The following is a 6000-nucleotide window of genomic DNA, read 5'->3' on the forward strand; positions in this document are numbered from 1 at the left end:
GTTTTAGACTCGGTGGCCGGGTTTCTGTCAGTTGCTCTTGCGACCGGGCACATGACCAGGCAGTGTGTATGCTTTGAGTGCGAGGGTGGACGCGACAGGACCATCTAAGAAAAATCATGTTGTAGCTGTGAATCACTGTATTCAGTGTGTAAAACAGTTTGTTTGTCGCAGATGTGAATCGCTGTATGCGGTGTGTAGAGCAGTTTGCGAGGGGTATCACATAGTCTTAAAGTTGGTGGGTGAGTCTCTGTTAGTTGCTTTTGCGAGCGGGCACATGACCAGGCAGTGTGTGTGTGCTTCGAGGGCGTGGGTGGACGCAACAGCACCATCTAAGAAGATTCATATTTGTCGCGGATGTAAATCGCTGTATGCAGTGTGTAAAACAATTTGTCGCGAATCTGAATCGCTGTATTGTATGTTGCCCTCTCCAGTGTTACATCTTTTCATTCACTTACAGTCGTATACACAATGAAGTAACCAGTCTTTAAAAACCGAGTTTTCGGTTACGACACACGACCGCGTGCACCATAGTAAACTGTTTTACACGCTACATATAGCAATTCGCATCTTCAACAAACATGCGTCTTCTTAGATGCTCCTGCACTTTGTATACACCGCCCTCCCACCTCGCTACCACCGTGGTCAGGTGTCTTGGTTGATTATATATAGAAAGGCAGCCAAAACTGCACAGAGCAATGAAATGTCTACGTGAGTCACAGCTGCATCTGGACTGTCCACAGACGACTCGAGTGACGAGTTGGAGGTGGGCACATGAGCAAGCCGTGCATACTGGACGAGAATTCAGCAGACTAGCATGTCGGAGGCAGCGGAGTGGACGTCCTTCTACTCTCCTCCCGTTCCACCCTCCGCGCCTGAGCGCTGCACAGACGATTGTGTGTTGGCTCGTTCCGTGCATTGTTACAATGTTGCTTTTCTTGCTGATTTATTACATTTCTGATTTTTCAAATGTCAATTTTCTCCCAGTGCTTAAAAGTCATTAAAAACTGGCCTGATTATGTGGCGTATGGTACTCCGTACCAGTATTGCTATAATTTTCCAAGTGACAGATGTACATATTAAAGATATATTGCTATTAATTCCACTATATTTGTATGCCTTTTAACATAACAAAGAGTTTCTCCAAATAATTTGCTAAGTTACATAAATCCAAAAAAGAATTGGTTTAAGTTAGTGCAATACTTTAATTGTCTCTATATGGCAGCAGCTGTTACTTTGGATTTGTTGTAAATGAGAAGAGGTTTACTACCATGCTGCACACTAAGCTCAGTGCCAAAGTTTGCTCCAGTTGAACTTAAGGTGGAGCACAAGTTTAGTCTGCAATTGTGTAGTAACCAGGGGCAGAAATTCTCTTAATATGTTACTTTTATACTGTAACTTTAGAGTTGATCTCCTAGATTTTTTTTATAATAGCTATTTTAAGAAAAATAAATTAAAAAAAAAACCTTGTACAACTCTACCTAATATTACTTATTTTAGGTATATGTTTTTTTTTAAATTCATGTCAGATTTCTTCACTAAAATCTTAGGAGAGTAACTGAAATTGAAAGTGATCTTTGCTTAACTCGCAAAACTTATGAGGAGGCTTTTTAGTGATAAATGTGAGAAGTTTAAGAAAAAAAACTGTTATATTGTGCCAGAATAAAGAAATAGATTTTTTTTTGAGAAGAATAGTATCAACTGTACAGTACATCTTTATGGGTTTTTTAGTGGTGATGGCTAAGCTCGCAGCGGCCTCTTCGGACCAAAATAGTGTTTTTATGTAGTTTTTTTTTTTTAATCTAGAGAAGAGGGATGTGTATAACCGCAGACATCTGCTTTGGGGTCATATGTTCAGTTATATTCAGGTTGTGGAGGAAGAATACACCCATATGTTCATTTCATTTAAGCACATGAAAAATAATTTAAAAGTACAGTACTTCTGTCAAATATTTCAAAATCTGAATAGGATCTGATTAAGGACTGGGATGGATAATATGAATGGACATTAAGAAATAAACATTTGGCACTACTCTGAGAAAGAGGTTACCTGAAGTTCTAGTAAACATGATAATAATAAATTTTGCAAAATTCAAAGGAGGAAAAATATGTATACATTTTACTATAATGAAACAAAATGTAAAAATTTATTTATATCTCAAAAATAAATTTTAACATGTAAAAATCATATAAAATACACATTATATTATATTGATAATTCATTATATTTTATAAGCTGGACTATTAAAGGTTGCAAACCTTATTTGCATTTAACATTTAAACATCCTTAATATAAGTAATTCCTCATTATTACCTGCCTATGGTTACTATGTGACCAGTTCTTTTACATTAAGAAATAGTTGTTGGCCAAATCTCATCAACTTTGCTTTATTTGGTGTCACTGCACAGATAACATTCCTTCTTTAATTTTTGATATATGTTTATTTAGCTACTTTAAATGAATTTTAAATTAATGGTAAGTGCATTGCAAAGAGACAAAGAGGCAGAAGTTTGAAGGTAAGGAAGCAATAATCACTGATCATGGTGCTGGAGATGTGCTGCATGTTGATTAGCACATGAAAGTAAGAATTTCATGTTACTCTGTACATGTGACAGTGTTGACCACCTTTTTTCTGTTTATGGTTACCTCATTTCTTTTGTATTGTTTTAGTTTCTTCTATTTTTGCTCATTCTTTTTATCTTTCTTTTTTATTACTTTATCAAAACTATCCATCCATCCATTTTCCAACCCGCTGAATCCGAATACAGAGTCACGGGGGTCTGCTGGAGCCAATCCCAGCGCACAAGGCAGGAACCAATCCGGGGCAGGGTGCCAACCCACTGCAGGACACGCACAAACACACCCACACACCAAGCACACACTAGGGCCAATTGAGAATCGCCAATCCACCTAACCTGCATGTCTTTGGATTGTGGGAGGAAACCCACGCAGACACGGGGAGAACATGCAAACTCCACGCAGGGAGGACCCGGGAAGCGAACCCGGGTCTCCTAACTGCGAGGCAGCAGCGCTACCACTGCGCCACCGTGCCGCCCCTTTATCAAAACTATTTCAAATATAATTTTAATACATTAAAATTATTACCACTTTTATCCTCTTTTATTATGATCACATTTTCTCTCTCTCCAGTGAGTGAAAGGTTGTTCTAAAAAAAGAGAAATTGATATTGTCATGAAGGGTGATAAGACCACTGGGGTTGTGGAAAACTGCAAAAAAAGAAGAACCCATCTCTACTTTACTCTGACCACCAGTCATGCATCAGCTAATCTAAAAATGACCATTTGGTAAAACTAGAACTAGACAAACTATTCCACAGTGCAGAAGCCTCAAGAAGTGTCAGATTATTAAAAGAAGATTTCCAAAGACTGATGTGGAGAGAATCTGAAGATTCCAGATCCAGGTCTATGATAGTAGTACCAAAAGTAAAGAGATTGTCCTGGAGAAAAGTAGATGGAACTAGAGAAAGGCCAAGAAGAAGAGAATATGAAGTAAAAATGGGACATCAGTAGAGATAGAATCAAAGGTAATGAAGTAGCATCAAATAATCAATGGGAGAGGACATGAGTACAGCATCAACAATGTACATAAACATGCCAGATGTGTTTAAAGAAAAGAAACAACAGAGTAAGGGGATAGTCACATAACAAAGCACTTAAGGGGAGTAAGATGGTGAATTGGATTTTTGGAAGTCAGAGTGATATTCTTTAAGATTTAATTCTAGGAAAAAGTGGAGTGGATTAGAAGTTTTATAAGTGTTTTTGTTCATCACAGTGCATAGGTCCGACTAGGGAGACAGTAATTAGGAAAAACGAAAAAAATGATGAGATACAAAAGAGAGAATAGTGGAATGCCATTTTTTAGAATGGACCTCAATTGGATGAGCAGCGAACTTAGATTGCAGACACTGAAGTAATCTAAGACCTGAGTTCTCACAGAATTGTCCAAGTGAGATAATGCACCAATGAGTCCTTGTGGAAAACAGATTGACTACCCATCAATCTGTTGGGCAAATAGATGTTCATAAATGTCATTTTGGACAGTTACAGAGAAACCCCTCAAGCTGATACCATGTTCTAAGTGAATACATAGTAAAGGTCATAGTTTAGGGAAGGGGACTCAGTTTCAAAGAGGAAAAGGGGAAGGTGGCATCAATATCTATCAAAAGATAGAAGCGCATGCACAAAGAAAAATACTCTGTGGGCAATGTTTTTTATATTATCGCTAAATTGGACTCTAACTTGTTAGACTCTGATTTCAGCTTCAGTTGATCAGTTCCCAGGTGATCGTGGTGCTGAACACGTTTGTGTAGCTGAAGCACCTACAGAAAAGTTTGCCTGGGAAGACTGCTGCTTACAATTTCATTGCACTACTCCTCAACACACAAAGACAACCTGGGAGCCAGTCTTCCGTGTATTGCTGCCAGCCATCATGCAACCCATGAGTGACTCAAACGGTGAACTGGTGGCCACAGCTTACAGCAACAGACGTTTTATGTTGATTTATGTGTGAAAGCATTGCTTTGTGTGCATTCCAGAAAACTGCATTAAAAAAAAAAATCAGCCCTCAAAGAGTTAATGAAGAAACTATTAATAATGAATTAATTGCCTGGTGGGCCAAATCAAACGTACCGGTGGGCCAGAGGTTCCCCACCCCTGCATTAATTCAACCTATTTTACAAATATGGCGCCAGCAGGAAACACTACAAAGCCAAGACACTTGTCAGTTGCTCCCATGCACTCTAATCATTTATTCTGGTCATTCTTAACATATACAATGTTTAACTCATGGAAGTTACTAGCCATTCAGACCTTTAGAGAACGCTGTATTGACAATATGTTTGCATCCTTTGAACAATTATACCTCAAAGCAACCTTTTGGCAGCATATTCCTCTTACTATGAGCAAGTATGAAACTTGCCAATCAGGTAGGGAAGCATTGCTGATATATGTAGCACCTGCCTGTTACCTTAAATGTAAAGTTGATGTGATAGAGTGTACATTATGGGATGGACTGTGTATTATGGGATGTATGAAAAATATGTTAACTGCACATATGATTTGTTGTTTCGTCTCTTATTAATAAAAAAAAAAAACAGCAAAACATTCAGCAATATGGTAATGTCATTTTATAACCTAATTAATTTAGACCAAGGTTTATCCTTGGCAGTACAGGGTGCAAGGCAGTGAAATCCTTGGACAGTGTGCCAGTCTATTGCAGCATATAACAATATTGATTTGATTTAATTGAAAATGAAACAGAAGTGTATGAAAGTAGGATTAATTGAATGCTTGCTTTTTCTGTTTTTAAATTTGTCATAATTCATTTTAATATAATTCTTAAATAAATATTTTTTTAAAATATGTCAAAAGTTTTAATTAGCTAAGGCTTTATTCTTCTATTGGTTTATTGCAGTACAGCTTGACATTGATTCTACTTTCAATTATCATTGACTATTGGGCATCTGAGACTATTGGGAAACATTTCCTTTACTAATAGATTGTACAACAGACTTTCTTCCTACAACATGAACACTCACTCACCATGAATACTTTACTTCTGTGTATATATGTCATGGTTCCTTGTGATACTGTTGAGACTTTTCATATACATCATTTATTTTTAAGTTATGGATATACATTGAAGAAAAATGTTAAACAGAGTACATCATTGGGGTAGGGGTTGTCATTGGTGTACATTGCTAAGTGGTGCTGTTTCACTGTTCCTATAGACTGACTTCAAATATCCTGTCTGGTAGTTTACTGTATGGATTCTGCACATTCTCTTCATGCATGGATTTTCACCTACATCCCCAGAGATGTGTAGGTTAAGTTGATTTGCAACTTTAAATTGATTCTGGGTGAGTGGAAGTGTAGGTAAGTTTGTGTGCATGTGAGAAGTCCCCATGATGCACAAGTGCTCTCCCCATGTCTAGTTTCCTGGTTCATGCCATGCACCCAGTGCTGCTAATATAGGTTCCAGTC

The sequence above is a fragment of the Polypterus senegalus genome, chromosome 7, assembly GCF_016835505.1.
Source record: "Polypterus senegalus isolate Bchr_013 chromosome 7, ASM1683550v1, whole genome shotgun sequence".
NCBI classification, from domain to species: Eukaryota; Metazoa; Chordata; class Cladistia; order Polypteriformes; family Polypteridae; genus Polypterus; species Polypterus senegalus.